This window comes from Somniosus microcephalus, unplaced genomic scaffold, assembly GCF_052327205.1.
Source record: "Somniosus microcephalus isolate GS21.2 unplaced genomic scaffold, FLI_Smic_1.0 scaffold7, whole genome shotgun sequence".
Taxonomy (NCBI): Eukaryota; Metazoa; Chordata; class Chondrichthyes; order Squaliformes; family Somniosidae; genus Somniosus; species Somniosus microcephalus.
This window is the reverse complement of record NW_028225194.1, coordinates 2,448,770-2,469,775: the sequence shown is the minus strand read 5'-3', so window position 1 is coordinate 2,469,775 and position 21,006 is coordinate 2,448,770. Positions and strand designations below refer to the sequence as shown.

The following is a 21,006-nucleotide window of genomic DNA, read 5'->3' as shown; positions in this document are numbered from 1 at the left end:
GAGACCAAACGCCCCAAAATTGCCCTCGCGCCCCAAAATTGCCCTCGCAACGCGGGGCTCCCCAGCTAGTTATCAATAAAGCAGTGGTCTGAATCAATGTTCACGTTAAGTTGCGCGGCCACGCAGCGGTCTGGAGGTCCCGCGCAGCCGGCTCACCGCCCTATAAATGGAATAAACGCGCATGCATGGAAATTTGAATGGGCTGTGCAGCCCGTTAAAGGGGCCACGCACCTCAAAAAAAAGAGGGAACACTGGTCCTAAACCGATCCCTGGGGAACATCACTGTTTAACCTCCCTCCAGTCTGAAAAGAAACCGTTCACCACTACTCTCTGCTTTCTGTCCCTTGGCAGAAAATGGGGAGGGGGCGAGTGCAAACAGCACCTGATTTCTCGCTAAGCACTCACGGGAGCAGGGGATTTGCCCTACTTTAAATGTCAGTCTCTTACATATACATTAGTAAAAAAGGGAGACGCTGTCCCTTTAAAATCGGTCATCCACGGGGACGCGGTCTCTTTAATGAAAATCTCATAGAAAAAGAGAGTGCCTGTCCCTTTAAGGGAACCCCCACCACTCCCATATTTCCCTTAATAAAGTGCTTGAAATTAATAATTAAAAACGCAGAAAATTAATATTTAAAAAAGTAATTCAGGGAGAAAAAATATTTTTACTCACATTTGCTCCACAGGGTTTCTTGTTTCTGTTTCATCAATTTAAAAACAAACTGCTTTTTTTATGATCAGCCATGATCTCATTGAATGGCGGAGCAGGCTCGAAGGGCCGAATGGCCTACTCCTGCTCCTATCTTCAATGCTTCTATTTTAAAACAAGTATCTTCTGTAAAATAAAATTAGTTTGAGCTGTAAAATGGAAAGGAACATTAAAAATAAACTTTCCCAGGATTAGATTCTGACCAGGCCGCTTTACAAAATGGCGGCGGGCCGATCCCAGATCCCGCCTCCTCCTTCGCCGCGATTGGTGGGAGGACCAAAGCCCCTCAGTCGGTCCTCCAGGTTCCGCCTCCCATCGCTCATTGGTGGAGAGCTCAGTGTCAGTCAGTGCACGCCGGCGACGTCGTGACGTTGCAGGGTGGGCGGTTGGAGCAGGCGGGAAATTAAATTCATTTAAATTAAATCTCCCGTCAGCCTCCTCTGTCCCACTCAGCCGGCGCAAGTCCCGCCCCTCGGGCTCCCCGATTGGTTGGAGGACCCGCCGCCGGCTCGCTCCTCCAGCTCCCTATTGGTCGGAATCTCCCGTCAATCAGGCCCTGGGCCCGAGTCCGATCTTCTATGTACTTTCAGTGATGACTTTTATAAACTGGTTTTACAGGAAATTAGAAGAGGAGGGGAGAGATTTGAAGACACTCGGTTCCTTTGTGACTCTAAAGTTGCAGCTGACCCCGCGCATGCGCCCCATGGCCCCGCCCTCTCCTGCTCCACAGGCGCCCGGCCCGCACCGCGCATGCTCAGCACGCCCCCTGGGCCCCTGTCAATCATCCTCACCCTCTGAACAGGCCCCGCCCCTCCCCCTACTCCGCATGCGCCGCCGGGCCTCGCTCCCGAGGATGAGCTGCGCAGGGCCTGGCATTCTGGGGCAGGCCCGGGCAATCGCAAGAGTCCGGATCACCGGCGGAAAGTGAGTTTTATCAGGGTTTTTTATATATAGCGGAGAGAAGCGCGGGCGGGGAGATAAATAAAAAAATATACAAACCGCACCGTCCCAGCGCCCTCCCGGCACCGAGCGGAGCAGATTCAGCGGCCGCAGCCCCTGCTTTTCTGCAGGGAGCCGGACTGGGGCACGTCATCAACTCCACGGGGGTGACTGACGGGAGCTCCGACCAATAGGGAGAGAGCGGGCGGAGCTCGGAGGACTGAGGTGGCGGCGGGTCCTCCAACCAATCAGAGTGCCCGAGGGGCGGGACTTCTGCCGCCTGCTCCTCCCGCTGCTGAGACAAGTGGAATGCAGCAGAGGGCGCTCTTCTGAGTTTGGGGCTCAGGCCTGTTAGTGGAGCAGTGCAGAGGGAACTTTACTCTGCACTGGGCTTTACTCCCTCAGCACTGCACTGGAGGGGCAGCACAGAGTTTTAGACTCGAGTCTCTGGAGTGGGACTTCAACCCACAACCTTCTGACTCAGAGGAGAGAGTGCTGCCGCCTGAGCCACGGCTGACACTTTGTATCTTAACCCGTGCTGTACCTGCCCTGGGAGTGTTTGATGGGACAGTGTACAGGGAGCTTTACTCTGTATCTAACCGGTGCTGTACCTGTCCTGGGAGTGTTTGATGGGACAGTGTCGAGGGAGCTTTACTCTGTATCTAACCCATGCTGTACCTGCCCTGGGAGTGTTTGATGGGACAGTGTAGAGGGACCTTTACTCTGTATCTAACCCGTGCTGTACAGGGGGCAATGGGGGGGGGGGAGGAGTTAAAGACGATTAAAATCACTAAGGAGATGGTACTCAGTAAAATAATGGGACTTAAGGCGGATAAATCCCCCGGACCTGATGGCCTACATCCTAGGGTCTTGAGAGAAGTGGCGGTAGGGATTGTGGATGCATTGGTGATTATTTTCCAGAACTCCCTGGACTCAGGAAAGGTCCCGGCAGATTGGAAAACTGCTAATGTAACACCCTTATTTAAGAAGGGAAGTAGACAAAAAGCTGGAAACTATAGACCAGTTAGCCTAACATCTGTGGTTGGCAAAATGTTGGAGTCCATTATTAAGGAAACAGTAACAGAGCATTTGGATAAACATAATTTAATAGGACAGAATCAGCATGGTTTTATGAAGGGGAAGTCATGTTTGACAAATTTGCTCGAATTCTTTGAGGATGTAACATACAGGGTGGATAAAGGGGAACCAGTGGATGTAGTGTATTTGGACTTCCAAAAGGCATTTGACAAGGTTCCACACAAAAGATTACTGATCAAGATAAGAAATCACGGGATTGGGGGTAATATACTGGCATGGGTGGAAGATTGGCTATCTAACAGAAAACAAAGAGTTGGGACAAATGGTTCGGTCTCGGGCTGGCAATCAGTAACTAGTGGTGTTCCACAGGAGTCAGTGCTGGGACCCCAACTCTTTACAATCTATATTAACGATTTGGAGGAAGGGACCGAGTGCAACATATCCAAGTTTGCCGATGATACAAAGATGGGAGGGAAAGCAGTGAATGAGGAGGACTTAAAAAACCTGCAAAAGGACATAGACAGGCTAAGTGAGTGGGCAGAGATTTGGCAGATGCAATATAATGTTGGAAAGTGTGAGGTTATGCACTTTGGCAGAAAAAATCAAAGAGCAAGTTATTATCTAAATGGAGAGAAACTGCAAAGTGCTACAGTACAAAGGGATCTGGGGGTCCTGGTGCATGAAACACAGAAGGTAAGTATGCAGCTGCAGCAGGTGATCAGGAAGGCCAATGGAATCTTGGCTTTTATTGCGAGGGGGATGGAGTATAAAAACAGGGAAGTCTTGCTGCAGTTATACAGGGTATTGGTGAGGCCACACCTGGAATACTGCATGCAGTTTTGGTTTCCATATTTAAGAAAAGATATACTTGCTCTCGAGGCGGTTCAGAGAAGGTTCACTCGGTTGATTCCGGAGATGAGGGGGTTGACGTGTGAACATAATAAGTACATAAGAACATAAGAAATAGGAGCAGGAGTAGGCCAATCGGCCCCTCGAGCCTGCTCCGCCATTCAATAAGATCATGGCTGATCTGATCCTAACCGCCAATCCACTATGACAGGACTATCTCCTGAATCTAACAGAATCAGACACACGAAACAGGAGCAGGATCAGGCTACACGGCCCCTGGGCCCGCTCCGCTACCCACAGGGCCATGACCGATCCGAACCTAGACTCGTGTCCAAATTCCTGCCCGCTCCCCGTAACCCTTAATTCCCTTTTCTTCTAGGAAACTGTCTATTTCTGTTTTAAATTTATGTAATGATGTAGCTTCGACAGCTTTTTGGGGCAGCATATTCCATGGACCTGCCACCCTCTGAGTGAAGTAGTTCCTCCTCGTCTCAGTTTTGAAAGAGCAGCCCCTTCTTCTAAGACTATGCCCCCTAGTTCTAGTTTCACCCATCATCTGGAACATCCTCCCCGCATCCACCCGATCCAACCCCTTCACAATCTTATATGTTTCAATAAGATCGCCTCTCATTCTTCTGAACTCCAATGAGTAGAGTCCCAATCTACTCAACCTCTCCTCATATGTCCATCCCCTCATCCCCGGGATTAACCGAGTGAACCTTCTTTGTACTGACTCGAGAGCAAATGTGTCTTTTCTTAAGTACGGACACCAAAACTGTATGCGGTATTCCAGGTGCGGTCTCGCCAATACCTTGTACAACTGAAGCAATACCTCCCTATTTTTATATTCTATCCCCCTAGCAATGAAAGCCAACATTCCATTGGCCTTCTTAATCACTTGCTGCACCTGCATACTAACCTTTTGAGTTTTGTGCACCAGGACCCCCAGATCCCTTTGTACTTCAGTACTTTCCAGTTTCTTGCCATTAAGATAATAACTTGCTCTACGATTTTTCCTGCCAAAGTGCATAACCTCACACTTTCCAGTATTGTATTCCATCTGCCAAATCTCTGCCCACTTACTTAGCCTGTCTATGTCCCCTTGCAGGTTTTTTATGTCCTCCTCACTCACTACTTTCCCTCCCATCTTAGTATCATCTGCAAACTTTGATGTGTTACACTCGGTCCCCTCCTCCAAATCGTTAATATAGATTGTAAAGAGTTGGGGACCCAGCACTGACCCCTGCGGAACACCACTGGCTACTGATTGCCAGTCTGAGAATGAACCATTTATCCCAACTCTCTGCCTTCTGTTAGATAGCCAATCCTCTATCCATGCCAGAATATTACCCCCAATCCCGTGATTTTTTATCTTAAGCAATAATCTTTTGTGCGGCACCTTGTCAAATGCCTTTTGGAAGTCTAAATACACTACGTCCACTGGTTCACCTTTATCCACCCTATATGTTACTTCCTCAAGGAACTCCAGCAAATTTGTCAAACATGACTTCCCCTTCATAAAACCATGCTGACTTTGTCTTATTAAATTATGATTATCCAAATGTCCTGTTACTGTCTCCTTAATAATGGACTCCAAAATTTTACCTACCACAGATGTTAGGCTAACCGGTCTATAGTTTCCAGCCTTCTGTCTACTGCCCTTTTTAAATAAGGGTGTTACATTAGCAGTTTTCCAGTCTGCCGGGACCTTTGCTGAGTCCAGGGAGTTTTGGAAGATTATTACCAATGCATCCACAATCCCTACCGCCACTTCCCTCAAGACCCTTGGATGTAAGCCATCAGGTCCAGGCGATTTATCCGCCTTGAGTCCCATTATTTTACCGAGTACCACTTCCTTAGTGATTTTGATCGTATTTAGCTCCGCCCCCCCTATAGCCCCCTGCTTGTCCAGTGTTGGGATATTCTTGGTGTCCTCTACTGTAAAGACTGATACAAAATATTCATTCAGTGTTTTTGCCATCTCCATATTTCCCACCATTAATTTCCCGGTCTCATCCTCTAAGGGACCAACATTTACTTTAGCCACCCTTTTTCTTTTTATATAACTATAAAAACTCTTACTATCTGTCTTTATATTTTTTGCTAATTTACTTTCATAATCTATCTTCCCTTTCTTAATCAATCTTTTTGTTATTTTTTGCTGTCTTTTAAAGTTTTCCCAATCCTCTATCCTCCCACTAGATTTGGCTACCTTATATGCCCTTGTTTTTAGTCGAATACTATCCTTAATTTCTTTACTTAGCCACGGATGGCTGTCTTTTCTTTTACACCCTTTTTTTCTCAGTGGAATATACTTTTTTTGGAAGTTGTAAAATAACTCCTTAAATGTACACCACTGATCATGTACCGTCTTACCCTTTAATCTATTTTCCCAATCCACTTTACTCAATTCCGCTCTCATACCTTCATAGTCTCCTTTATTCAAGCTTAGCACGCTTGTTTGAGATACAACCTTCTCACCCTCTAATTGAATATGGAATTCAACCATGTTATGGTCACTCATTCCAAGGGGATCCTTTACTAGGACATTTTTAATTAATCCTGTCTTGTTACACAGGACCAGATCTGAGGTTGCTTGCCCCCTGGTCGGTTCAGTTACATACTGCTCAAGAAACCCATCCCTAATACACTCAATGAACTCATCCTCAAGGCAGCCCTGCCCAATTTGATTTGTCCAATTAATATGATGGTTAAAATCCCCCATAATTATAGATGTTCCCTTATTACAAGCCTCAACTATTTCCTGATTGATACTCTGTCCAACTGAGTTGCGACTGTTCGGAGGCCTATAGACTACGCCCACTAGTGTTTTTTTCCCCTTATTATTCCTTATCTCCACCCAAACTGTTTCATTATCCTGATCTTTTGACCCAATATCATTTCTCTGTATTACAGTGATTCCTTCCTTTATTAACATAGCCACCCCACCTCCCCTTCCTTCCTGCCTGTCCTTCCTGATTGTTAAATAACCTGGTATGTTTAATTCCCAGGCATTGTCACCCTGCAGCCATGTTTCTGTAATGGCCACAAGATCATACCCATATGTCGCTATTTGTGCCATTAACTCGTCTATTTTGCTACGAATGCTACGTGCATTCAGATAGAGAACTTTCAAATGTGTTTTGTGACACTTAGTTCCTGCTTTTGCCCTTTTTATTATTTTACCTTTTACATAGATACATAGAAGATAGGAGCAGGAGTAGGCCATTCGGCCCTTCGTGCCTGCTCCGCCATTTAATGAGATCATGGCTGATCCTTTAATTCAGTATCCCGTCCCCGCCTTCTCTCCGTAACCCTTAACCCCTTTTACTCCATACCTTCTGCCCCTTCCTGACACGCTGTGGTTTTTAATTTCCCCACTGCTACCTAAGTCTATGACCTTCTCTGTTGTCATTTTTATTGTTTGTTCTCTAGGAAAGGTTGAGTAGTTTGGGACTCTACTCATTGGAGTTCAGAAGAATGAGAGGCGATCTTATCGAAACATATAAGATTGTGAGGGGGCTTGATCGGGTGGATGCGGTGAGGATGTTTCCACTGATGGGTGAGACTAGAACTAGGGGGCATAATCTTAGAATAAGGGGCTGCCCTTTCCAAACTGAGATGAGGAGAAACTTCTTCACTCAGAGGGTAGTAAATCTATGGAATTTCCTACCCCAGAGAGCTGCGGAAGCTGCAACATTAAATAAATTTAAAATGGAGATAGACAGTTTCCTAGCAGATAAGGGAATTAGGGGTTACGGGGAGAGGGCAGGGAAGTGGACGTGAGTCTAGATTCGGATCAGCCATGATCCTATTGAATGGCGGAGCAGGCCCGAGGGGCCGTATAGCCTACTCCTGCTCCTACTTCTTATGTTCTTATGTACCTGCCCTCGGGAGCAAATTTGGCTAGGGTAAATAAAATCAGAGAGTTAAATGCGTGGCTCAAAGACTGGTGTGGGAGAAATGGGTTTTGCTTCTTGGGACACTGGCACCAGTACTGGGACAGGAGAGTGCTGTTCCATTGGGACGGACTTCACTTGGCCAGTGCTGGGACTAGAATCCTGGCGAATCGAATAACTAGGGCTGTAGAGAGGGCTTTAAACTAATTAGTGGGGGGGGAGGTTTCAAGAGAGCGAAAAATAAAAATGTCAGCGGAGAAGGCAATAGAGCAAGGTAGCAGTGGGGGAATTAAAAACCAGAGCGTGTCAGGAAGGGACAGAATATATAAAGATAAAGGTAAAGTAGTAAAGGGGGTAAAAGCAGGAATAAATTGTCACAAAACATATTTAAAAGTTCTTTATCTGAATGCACGCAGCTTTTGTAACAAAATAGACGAGTTGACGGAACAAATAACTACACATGGGTATGATCTGGTGGCCATTGCGGAGACATAGCTGCAGGGTGACCATGACTGGGAACTAAACATACAAGGGTATTTGACTATTAGGAAGGACAGACAGGAAGGAAAAAGAGGTGGGGTGGCTGTGTTAATAAAGGATGGAATCACTGCAATAGTGAGAAATTATATTGGGTCAAAGGATCAGGATAGTGAAACGGTTTGGGTGGAAATAAGGAATAATAAGGGGAAAAAGTCACTAGTGGGCGTAGTCTATCGGCCTCCTAACAGTTGCAACTCTATTGGTCGGAGTATAAATCAGGAAATAGTTGGGGCTTGTAATAAGGGAACAACTATAATCATGGGAGATTTTAACTTTCATATTGACTGGACAAATCAAATTGAGCAGGGCAGCCTTGAGGAAGAGTTCATAAGAGTGCATTAGGGATGGGTTCCTTGAGCAGTATGTTACTGAACCAACCAGGGGGCAGGCAATCTTAGATCTGGTCCTGTGTAATGAGACAGGATTAATAAAAAATGTCCTAGTAAAGGATTGTAAGAAGTCACACAACACCAGGTTATAGTCCAACAGTTTTATTTGAAATCTCAAGCTTTCGGAGCGCTGCTCCTTCATCAGGTGAAGTGGAGAGATGCATAAAGACACAGCTTATATAGTCAGAGAATAATGCCAGATGATTACAGGTAATCTTTCTAACTGCCAGTTATTTCTGGTGGGCTGGGGCCCGATTGTGATGTCATCAGAGGAAGAGGCCCAATCAGGTGGATGGAGGCCGGCCCGGCCTGTGACTGACGGGAGCTCTGACCAATAGGATGAGGGCTGAGGTGGGAGGACTGAACTGGGCCGCCTGGTCCTCCAACCAATGGCGGCGCGGCAAGGGGGCGGGGCCTCCTCTCCAGCTCAGGTGCGCTGGGGCCGATTGTGACGCGCTGTCCCCAGGTGAGAGCAGCTCAGTCAGCACAGAGCTGGGGCTGGAATCTGGGAGAGGGGCCGCAGGCAGCGGGCCTGGCAAAGGGGCACAAGCTTCACAATACAAGCTTCTTTCAAATGCAAAATTGTTTCCTACATACAGCCTTGGTCACTCTGCAAAAAAAACTGTTTAACAATTCATCATAACTCCCCTGCTTTAGGAGAGGGGTAGAGTGCGAAAGCAAGAAAGTTATGATGAAACTGTGTAAAAGACTGGAGTCAGCTGTGGCTCAGTGGATAGCAGAGTCAGAAGGTTGTGGGTTCAAGTCCCGCTCCGCACTGTCGGGCAGTACTGAGGGAGCGCCGCACTGTCTGAGGGGCAGTACTGAGGGAGCGCTGCACTGTCGGAGGGGCGGTGCTGAGGGAACGCTGCTCCATCGGAGGGGCAGTATTGAGGGAGCGCTGCACTGTCAGAGGGGCAGTAATGAAGGAGCGTTGCAGTGTCGGAGGTGCCGTCCTACGGATGAGACATTAAACCGAGGCCCCCGTCTGCCCCCTCAGGTGGATGTAAAAGATCCCGTGGTGCTATTTCGAAGACGTTATCCCCGGTGTTTTCAGCCCAATACTTATCCCTCAATCAACATGATGAAAAAACAGATTATCTGGTCATTATCACGTTGCTGTTTGTGGGAGCTTGCTGTGCGCAAATTCCCACATTACAGCAGTGAATCCACTTCAAAAGTACTTCATTGGCTGTAAAGCGCTTTGGGATGTCCGGTGGTCGTGAAAGGCGGTTAAGAAGACAAATGGTATGCTGGCCTTCATTACAAGAGGATTTGAGTACAGGAGTAAAGAAGTCTTACTCCAATTATATCTTCTTCTTTCTTCTTAGGCAGTCCCTCGGAACCGAGGATGACTTGCTTCCACATTAAAAATGAGTTCTCAGGTGTAAGGGTAAACCGGGAGAGCTTCTTCTCCCCGAGACGGACCCTCTGATACAAAGGGTCGACTGGATCCATGTTTATCTGTAATTTAAACAGAGGTCTGGTCGTCTTCCGAGCTCTTTCCCCTAGAGGAGAGGGTAGAATGGGGGTCTTTAGTGTTAAATGGTTTCACCTGGGTCCATTGCTTCCATCGCATACCCATCGGTTCCTGTAGACAAACACACGTATCACTTGTCATTAATACAGTACATGGCCCCATCCAACGGGCCCCATTCCCTTTCTTCCAATAACTTGCGTCATTACTTGTTGACCTATTCTGGGCAACTCGTCTGGTTTAAGTCCAGCATTCTGCCTTTCTAGATCTTTAATCTGTTGTTGTTTCCTCACTTCTTTATTTAGTGCTTGTACCTCCTGATTTAGTTGTACTAAGTATTGCCTTAATCTATCTTGTACTGGTCCTGGTTCTCCCACCCCTCCAGCCAAATCCTCTGGTAGTCTCATAGCTCGTCCTGTCATTAATTCATAGGGGGTCAGTCCGGTCGTTCGTCCTGGGGTGGCTCACAGCCTCATTAGTATGCTGGGTAATAATTCCTACCATCCCTTCCCTGTTTCTTGGATGGCTTTTGTCAGCGAGTTTTTCAGTGTCCTATTTATTCCTTCTACCATCCCCGAGCTCTGGGGGTGATATGGTATGTGATATTTTTGTGTCACATGTAGCAGCTTACAGATTTCTTTCATTATTTTGCCGGTGAAATGAGTGCCGTTGTCTGAGTCAATTTGCAGAGGCACTCCCCAACGGGGTATAACCTCGGTAGCCAATATTAGTGCAACTGTTTTTGCAGAGCAGTCTCGGGTGGCAAAGGCTTCCACCCACCTGGTAAATTGGTCAGTTATTACCAGGCAATATTTCTTCCCCCGGTCCTGCGCTAAGGGGCCGGTAAAGTCAATTTGTAAGTTTTCCCAGGGTCCTTGGGGCCTGGGTTGGTTTGCTACTCTAACTCGACATCTCTGTCCTACATTATTCTTGCGCATATTATACAGCGTTGGCAATATTTCGCTACTTCCCGACCTATCTTTGGCCACCACCAGTACTGTGTCAGTAGGTGCAACATGTTACTTCTGCCAGTATGTGTTACACCATGGTATAGCGCCATCAGTTGTTGTCTACAACATTCCGGTGCCACCACCTGGTTACGTGGGCCCCATTTCCAAATTCCATCTTGTAATTGCGCGCCAGCTTGTCTCCATTTCTCCTTTTGCTCTTTACTAGTATTTTCTTGTAGCTCCATTATATTCACTTCCTGTACCCCACTGTCTATCATGACCATATTTATTTCGTTTTTGAACGCGTCCTCTGGTTGCATTTCTTCCGCAGCTAGTTTCGCGGCTAGATCTGCATACCTATTCCCCATAGGGGCCTGGTCCCGGGGTTCATAGAAACATAGAAGATAGGAGCAGGAGTAGGCCATTCGGCCCCTCGAGCCTGCTCTGCCATTCAATGAGACCATGGCTGTTCATCCAAATTCAGTACCCTGTTCCTGCCTTCTCCCCATATCCCTTGATCCCTTTAGCCTTAAGAAATATATCCAACTCCTTCTTGAATATATTTAATGAATTGGCCTCCACTGCCTTCTGTGGTAGAGAATTCCACAGGTTCACCACTCTCTGGGTGAAGAAATTCCTCCTCATCTCTGTCCTAAATGGCTTACCCCTTATCTTTAGACTGTGACCCCTGGTTCTGGACTCCCCGACCATCGGGAACATCCTTCCTGCATCTAGTCTGTCTAGTCCTGTTAGAATTTTATAAGCTTCAATGAGATCCCCTCTCATTCTTCTGAACTCCAGCAAGTATAAGCCCAATCAACGCAATCTCTCCTCATACGTCATTTCTGCCATCCCAGGTATCAGCCTGGTGAACCTTCGCTGCACTCCCTCCATGGCAAGAACATCCTTCCTCAGATAAGGTGATCAAAACTGCACACAATACTCAAGATGTGGTCTCACCAAGGCCCTGTACAGCTGCAGCGAGACATCCTTGTTCCTGTACTCAAACCCTCTCGCTACGAAGGCCAACATACCATTTGCCTTCTTACATCTAGTTCCCTTGTCCAGATCATTTATATATATTGTGAATAGCTGGGGTCCAAGGACCGATCCCTGCGGTACCCCACTAGTCACTGCCTGCCACTCGGAAAAAGACCCGTTTATTCCAACTCTTTGCTTTCTGTCTGCCAACCAGTTCTCTATCCAAGTCAATACCTTGCCCCCAATCCCATGTGCCTTAACTTTACACGCTAATCTCTTATGCGGGACCTTATCGAAAGCCTTCTGAAAGTCAAAATACACCACATCCACTGGTTCTCCCTTATTTATTTTACCAGTTACATCCTCAAAAAATTCCAGTAGATTAGTCAAGCACGATTTACCTTTTGTAAATCCATGTTGACTTTGTCCGATCCTGTCACTGTTTTCCAAGTGCTCTGCTATTACATCTTTTATAATGGACTCTAGCATTTTCCCCACTACCGATGTCAGGCTTACCGGTCTGTAATTCTCTCTACCACCTTTTTTGAACAGTGGGGTAACGTTAGCTACCCTCCAATCCATGGTACTGTTCCAGAGTCTATTGAATTTTGGAAGATGACCAGCAATGCATCTACTATTTCTGGGGCCACTTCCTTAAGTACCCTAGGATGTAGATTATCAGGCCCTGGGGATTTATCGGCCTTCAATCCCGTCAATTTCTCTAACACCATTTCCCTACAAATACTGATTTCTATCAGGGTTTAATGAAAGGGAGGAACTATGTTTCCCGACATCTCTGGGAGGTTATTTGTGTCCTCCTTTGTGAAGACAGAACCAAAGTATGTATTTAATTGGTCTGCCATTTCTTTGTTCCCCATTATAAATTCCCCTGATTCTGAGTGCAAGGGACCTATGCTTGACTTCACCAATCTTTTTCTCTTCACATATCTATAAAAGCTTTTACAGTCAGTTTTTATGTTCCCTGCAAGCTTACTCTCATTCTCTCTTTTCCCCTTCTTAATTAATCCCTTTGTCCTCCTTTGTTGAATCCTAAACTGCTCCCAATCCTCAGGTTTACTGCATTTTCTGGCCAATTTATATGTCCGCTCCTTGGATCTTATGCTATCTCTAATTTCCCTTGTTAGCCACGGTTGAGTCACCTTTTTTGTTTAAATTTTATGCCAAACTGGGATGAACAAATTCTGTAGTTCATCCATGCGATCTTTGAATGTTTGCCATTGCCTATCCACCGTCAACCCTTTGAGTGACATTCCCCAATCAATCCTACCCAACTCGTGAAGAAGGATCAAGAAGGAGTTAGATATATTTCTTAAGGCTAACGGGATCAAGGAATATGGGGAGAAGGCAGGGACAGGGTACTGAGTTTGGATGATCAGCCATGATCTCATTGAATGGTGAAGCAGGCTCGAGGGGCCGAATGGCCTACTCCTGCTCCTATCTTCTATGTTTCTATGCTTCTAAAATTGCGCTAGTCGCCATGCGCTGAGTGTATCCGAGTATTGCTCCAATGGGCGACGCGCGGCTCAATCCGGTGTCTGAAATCACAGGAATCAACTTTCATTGATTTTCTCATCCTCCTCCTCCTATTGCTTGCTCTAAATGTATCTCTGCACTCCTCAGCTGGCCGAGACAATGGCGGTGGCTGTTACCCAGAACGCTCCGCGGGGTAGAATAGGCCCTATCAATGCTGCAGGGGTCTGGTGTGCAGGCACGGCGTGGGGGCAGGGCGGGTCCCGCGCGTGCGCAGTTAATGCCGCCAGTCGGGTGATGGCGGCGGAAGGCGGAGAGAAGATTCCGGAGTGGGGAGGCGGAGGGGCGCAGGGGAGCAATGGAACCAGCGGGGAGGCTGTGATAAACCACTGTTGTTAGTATTGTTGTTCACCACTGTTGTTAGTACTGTTGTTCACTGTTAGTACTGTTGTTCACTCTTGCATATTGTTGTACTTGTCTGTGCATGCCTCAGCTGACTCCGCCCCTGGCTCCACCCTCATGGCTGGGTATAAAGGTGGCTGCTCGGCAGCTCCCGGCCCTTTTGGATACCAGGCAACCACAAGAGGCATGCTCTGTTCTTTGGTAATAAAAGCCTGTCTGTTACTTTCTCAACTTCCAGTCTTTTGTAGCAATTGATAGTGCATCAGAGGCTTTATAAACACCCGGTGTAGGCCTCAAGCCCCCGAATAAGAACTTACGGGTCCCGCGTTTGCCCCGAGCGGGGCGGTGGCTGCGGGTCTTTCTCCCGGTGACAGGCCCGGCTCAACGGCCGCCATCTTGAGAGGCCGAGTGTGCAGCGGGGCGCATGCGCGGCCCCCTTGGGCCAGGGAGCAGGAGGAGTGAATGTTGTCAATTTCTGTCCTGGACTCTCAGTGATGGCTTTTGTAAACTCCTTTCACAGGCTGTGAGAAGGGCAGGATTGACAGACGGGGAAACTCAAACCAAACTTCACCTCAAGATCTCAGAGAGTCACTCCATTCATCAGGACCTGAAATTCATCGGCCTTTTGAGTGCGGAAGGAGAAATGTTTGGGAGGTAAGTAGCACGGAGTCCAGTTCTACGGAGTACTGCTTCTACAGAGTACTTAACTCGGGAATTGGGTGAGTGAGCGAATTCGATGAGGTGGGGGTAAGAGGTGCTGCTTGATACGTGAAAAAATATAAACAACTAGGGTTTAATTAGGCTAAGTTACAGTAAAGATCTAAAGCGTATAACTAAATGTAATAAATTAAACAAGGTTATTACCTAGATTAAAAACTATTAATAGACAATTGGGTATTTCAAAACTTGAAAACCTAATTAATTAAATAAAATACAATAGAGATGGCGGGGCAGGTGATGTGTTGCAGCTGTAGCATGTGGGAGCTGGTGGACCCCAGTGTGATCCACAGCAACCACATAGAGTCATAGAGGCACAGAAGGAGGCCATTCGGCCCATTGACTCCGTCCCAGCTCTCTGTAGAGCAATCCAGTCAGTCCCATTCCCCCGCTCTATCCCTGTAGCCCTGCAAGTTTATTTCCCTCAAGTGTCTCCGCTTCCACCACTTCCGTCGGCAGTGAGTTCCAGGTCCTCACTGGAGTTTTCCCTCTGTATCTGTTGCCCAAAACCTTAAATCTGTGTCCCCTAGTCCTTGTACCATCAACTAGTGGGAACAGCCTTTCACCGTCTAGCCTATCCAAACCCGTCATAATCCTGTACGTCTCTGTCAAATCACACCTCAACCTCCTTTGCTCTAATGAAAACAAATCCAGCTTCTCCAACCTGTCCTTGTAGCTAAGATCCCCCATCCCCGGAACCGTTCTGGTGAATCTCCTCTGCACCCTCTCAAGGGCCTTCACATCCTTCCTAAAGTGTGGCGACCAGAAGTGTCTGCAACTCGAGGAACTTCGGCTCAGAGTTAGAGTCATAGAGTTATACAGCACAGAAAGAGGCCCTTCGGCCCATCGTGTCTGCGCTGGCCATCAAGCCCTGTCTATTCTAATCCCATTTTCCAGCACTTGGTCCGTAGCCTTGTATGCTATGGCGTTTCAAGTGCTCATCTAAATGCTTCTTGAATGTTGTGAGGGTTCCTGCCTCTACCACCCTTTCAGGCAGTGAGTTCCAGATTCCAACCACCCTCTGGGTGAAAAAGTTTTTCCTCAAATCCCCTCTAAACCTCCTGCCCCTTACCTTGAAACTATGTCCCCTGGTTATTGACCCCTCTACTAAGGGGAAAAGTTCCTTTCTATCTACCCTATCTATGCCCCTCATAATTTTGTACACCTCAATCAGGTCCTCCCTCAGCCTTCTCTGCTCTGAGGAAAACAACCCCAGCCTGTCCAGTCTCTCTTCATAGCTGAAGCGCTCCAGCCCAGGTAACATCCTGGTGAATCTCCTCTGCACCCTCTCCAATGCAATCACATCCTTCCTATAGTGTGGCGACCAGAACTGCACACAGTATTCCAGCTGTGGCCTAACTAGCGTTTTGTACACCATCATAACTTCCCTGCTCTTATATTCTATGCCTCGGCTAATGAAGGTAAGTATACCATATGCCTTTTTAACCACCTTATCTACCTGTCCTGCTGCCCTCAGGGATCTATGTACATGCACACCAAGGTCCCTCTGATCCTCTGTCCTTCCTAGGGTCTTACCATTCATTGTGTATTCCCTTGCCTTGTTAGTCCTCCCAAAATGCATCACCTCACACTTTTCAGGGTTAAATTCCATTTGCCACTGTTCTGCCCATCTGACCAACCCATCTATATCGTCCTGTAGCCTGAGGCTTCCCTCCTCACTATTTACCACTCCACCAATTTTCGTGTCATCTGCGAACTTACTGATCATACCTCCTACATTGATATCTAAATCATTAATGTACACTACAAACAGCAAAGGACCAAGCACCGATCCCTGCGGTACACCACTGGACACAGGCTTCCAGTCACAAAAACAAACTACCTCCTGCCACTAAGCCAATTTTGGATCCAATGTGCCAAATTGCCCTGGATCCCATGGGTTCTTACCTTCTTGACCAATCTCCCATGTGGGACTTTGTCAATAGCCTTACTGAAGTCCATGTAGACCACATCAACTGGACTACCCTCATCCACACACCTAGTCACCCCCTCTCAAAATTCAATCAAATTGGTTAGACATGATCTCCCCCTGACAAAGCCATGCTGACTATCCTTGATTAATCCTTGTGGAGACTAATTCTGTCCCTCAGAATTTTTTTGCAATAATTTCCCGACCACTGATGTTCGGCTCACTGGCCTGTAATTCCCTGGTTTATCCCTACTACTACCCTTCTTGAATAATGGTACTAAGTTAGCTGTTCTCCAGTCCTCTGGCACCTCCACTGTGGCCAGAGAGGTTCTGAAAATTTGTGTCAGAGCCCCTGCAATCTCCTCCCTTGCCTAACACAGCAGCCTGGGATACATCTCATCTGGGCCTGGGGATTTATCCACTTTTAAGCACGCTAAAACCGCTAGTACCTCCTCCCTCTCAATACTAATTTGTTCAAGTATATCACAATCTCCCTGCCTGATTTCTATGACTGCATCGTCCTTCTCTATAGTGAACACAGATGCAAAATATTCATTTAAAACCTCACCCACATCTTCCAGCTCTACACACAGATTGCCACTTTGGTCCCTAATGAGCCCTACTCTTTCCCTGGTTATCCTCTTGCCCTTAATATACTTATAAAACACCTTGGGATTTTCCTTTATTTTGCCCGCCAGTGTTATTTCATGGCCCCTCTTCGCTCTCCTAATTTCTGTTTTAAGTACCCCCTGCACTTCCTATACTCCTCTAGGGCTTCCACTGTTTTTAGTCCATTGTATCTGCCAAAAGCCTCCCTCTTTTTCCTAAACCATTATCGTATACCCCTTGACATCCAAGGTTCCCTGTGCTTGTTGGTCCCACCCTTGACCTTTACGGGAACATGTTGCCATTGTACTCTCTCTATTTCCTTTCTGAAAGATTCCCATTGCTCTGATGTGGATTTTCCTACAAGTAGCTGATCCCAGTCCACTTTGACCAGATCCTGCCTTATCATATTAAAATCGTCCTTCCCCCAATTTAGAACCTTTATTTCCGGTCCATCTTTGATCTTTTCCATGACTACCTTAAATCTCACTGAATTACGGTCACTGTCACCAAAGTGCTCTCCTACTGACACTCTACCACTTGCCCGGCCACATTCCCTAGAATTAGGTCCAGTACCGCCCCCTCTCTTGTAGGACTTTCTACATGCTGGCTCAAAAAGCTCTCCTGGATGCACTTTAAGAATTCCACACCCTCTAAGCCTTTCACACTCTGACTATCCCAGTTAATATTGGGGAAGTTGAAATCCCCCACTATTATTACCCTATTATTTGCACACTTCTCTGAGATTTGCCTACATATCTGTTCCTCTATCTCCCCCTGACTGTTTGGGGGCCTATCGTACACTCCCAGCAAAGTGCTTGCCCCCTTTTTGTTTTTAAGTTCTACCCATATGGCCTCATTAGAGGAACCTGTTAATATATCATCCCTCCTTACAGCAGTAATTGACTCCTTAATTAATATTGCGACACCCCCTCCTCTTTTACTCCCCCCTCTGTCTCGCCTGAAGATTCTATACCCCGGAATATTGAGCTGCCAGTCCTGCCCCTCCCTCAACCATGTCTCAGTGATAGCAACAATATCATACTCCCATGTGTTCATCAACACCTTCAGTTCATCCAACTTATTCGCAAGACTCCTTGCATTAAAATAAGTGCCATCCAGCCTTGCCCTACTCCCTTGTGCCGTTACATATTTGCTCTGCCTTCCAAGCTGACTTGTTTTTTCCTCTATATTTGGCTGTACATCACCCCCTATTATAGCTCCAATCTGTATCCCATCCCCCTGCCAAGTTAGTTTAAACCCCCCGCAACAGTGCTAGCAAACCTCCCCGCAAGGATATTTGTCCCGTTCTGGTTCAGATGCAACCCGTCCGACTTGCACAAGTCCCACCTTCCCCAGAAGCAGGCCCAGTGATCCAGGAAACTAAAGCCCTCCCTCCTGCACCAACTCTTTAGCCACGCATTCATCTGCTCTATCCTCCTATTCCTATATTCACTAGCACGTGGCACCGGGAGTAATCCAGAGATTACAACCTTTGAGGTCCTGCTCTTTAATCTGCTACCTAGCTCCCTAAATTCTTGCTGCAGGACCTCATCCCTCTTCCTACCCATGGCGTTGGTCCCAATGTGAACCACAACCTCTGACTGTTCACCCTCCCCCTTCAGAATGCCCTGCAGCCGTTCAGTGACATCCTTGACCCTGGCACCAGGGAGGCAACAAACCATCCTGGAGTCACGTCTGCGGCCACAGGAACCAGGGGTCACAGTCTGAGGATAAGGGGTAAGCCATTTAGGACAGAGATGAGGAGGAATTTCTTCACCCAGAGAGCGGTGAACCTGTGGAATTCTCTACCACAGAAGGCAGTGGAGGTCAATTCATTAAATATAGTCAAGAAGGAGTTGGATATATTTCTTAAGGCTAAAGGGATCAAGGGATATGGAGAGAAGGCAGGGACCGGGTACTGAATTTGGATGATCAGCCATGATCGCATTGAATGGCGGAGCAGACTCGAGGGGCCGAATGGCCGACTCCTGCTCCTATCCTCTATGTTTCTAAAATAGACTTTGCTGACTCAGCAAACCTCATTTGCTTTGCTGTTTTTTGGCTGACTAAATAAATGTTTTTTTTTGGCTGCATGCAGGTATTTAATTGAGTTAGTTCAGGCTTGCTGTCAGTCCTGGCCCTGGTCCCGCCCCTTCCTGCACCTCATTGGCTGACACCGCTGTCAATCGACACCACGAGGGGGAAGGGTGGGTGATTGACAGGTGACGATTGATAGAAGCGCCTACCCGCGCTGTGATTGGTGCAGGGGAAGGCAAGTGGGCGTGGCCGGGCGCGGCCCACGTGGGGGAATGAAAGGCTGGCTGGAACGCATGCGCAGCCCGCCTCGCACCGTTGGGAAGCTTTTCAAATTTTTTTTTTGCGAAACAAATTGAAAACACTTATTAATTCCCCCAACCTCCTCCCCTCTAAAGTGCGATTATTATTTTTGTTTTTCCTCATTTATGTGGGGTGTCTTTTTTTACCTTGCGGTGGCGTGCGCCGATCCAACCAACCCCTGGGCGTTGCGTGCTGGCGTCACCGCGTAATCGGAAGGGTGTTTTGATTGACGCGAGGCGCCCGCCAATCAGGAGCGCGGAAAACGCTGGGAGGACCGGTCGGGCTGACGGTCCTCCAACCAATGGCGGCGCGGGAGGGAGGGGGGCGGGACCTCGGTGGGCTGCAGGCCGCTTTCCTGCTTTCATTGTCTGCAGGAGCTGTTAAAGGGAAGGGGAGGAGGGGGTGGAAAAAAAACAAGCTTGTGAGTGTTTATTCCTTTGCATTACCTTTATTGTAAGGCTATTCATCAACTGCATTCATTTAAAAATAAGTGAACCTTTTCTCTTTTCGACTTTTATCCAGAACAGAGCCCTGGTGCTGTGAACATTTTGGTGGGCAGCCACTTTTAAAGGGACAAAGACCAGCATTCGTCCTCCTCTCTCTCTCTCTCTTGTGAGTATTTGTGGTGGGGGAGGGGGTGAGTCAAAGGGGACTGCGGCCCCTTTTCCAAAAAAACAATTGCTTGGCCATTTAAAGGGGAATGGGTGCCCCCCAGGTATTTAAAGGGGCAGTGCCTTGTTTTGTTTTACACACGTTGTATAAAAATAATAAATTGCAGGACAATGGAGTATTACAGTGTAGCTCTTTAATCTGTAATCTTACTCATAGCAGCACCAGTGGGGAAAAGCCTGGCATTAGGACCCCTAGCCTGGGTCTTCAAAACAATAGTAGTCCTTACAGATGCCTGCAGGCCAATGACAACTCAGCATGTGATCACGTGAATATAATACGTATTCTTTACAGATGCCTGCGGGCCAATGATAATTCAATATGCAAATGTTACATCCCCTTTTAAAAGAAAAATGTTATGCATTACTTTTAAACCTTTCTTCTACATAATGTTCTCGGTAGCATAAACATATAAGTAAAATTCTGATCCTTGTTTTCAAATCACTCCATGGCCTCGCCCCTCCCCATCTCTGTAATCTCCTGCAGCCCCACAACCCCCCTGAGATATCTGCGCTCCTCCAATTCTGCCCTCTTGCGCATCCCTGATTATAATCGCTCAACCATTGGTGGCCGTGCCTTCTGTTGCCTAGGCCCTAAACTCTGGAATTCCCTGCCTAAACCTCTCCGCCCCTCTACCTCTCTTTCCTCCTTCACACTATATATTAATGATCTGGACGAGGGAATTGGATGTAATATCTCCAAATTTGCAGACGACACAAAGCTGGGTGGGAGGGTAAGCTGTGAGGAGGATGTCGTGAAACTCCAGTACGATATGGACAGGTTGGGTGATTGGGCAGAAACATGGCAAATGCACTATAATGTGGATAAATGTGAGGTTATCCACTTTGGTGGCAAAAACAGGAAGGCAGATTATTATTTGAATGGCAATAGATTGGGAGAAGGGGAAGTGCAAAGAGACCTGGGTGTTCTTGTGCACCAGTCGCTGAAGGTAAGCATGCAGGTGCAGCAGGCGGTTAAGAAGGCAAATGGTATGTTGGCCTTCGTAGCAAGAGGGTTCGAGTACAGGAACAAGGATGTCTTGCTACACTTGGAGTCCATTTATTAAGGAGACAGTAACAGGAC

The 21,006-nt window shown here is 47.2% G+C and overlaps 1 long non-coding RNA gene across 1 annotated transcript; it reads left to right on the top strand.

The window, feature by feature from the left end:
- Positions 1-1,531: 1,531 nt before the first annotated feature.
- On the top strand, positions 1,532-20,044 carry LOC147084018 (uncharacterized). Its single transcript, XR_015075934.1, has 3 exons — positions 1,532-1,633; positions 14,182-14,315; positions 19,777-20,044. It is a non-coding gene; the product is annotated as an uncharacterized LOC147084018 (long non-coding RNA).
- Positions 20,045-21,006: the final 962 nt, after the last annotated feature.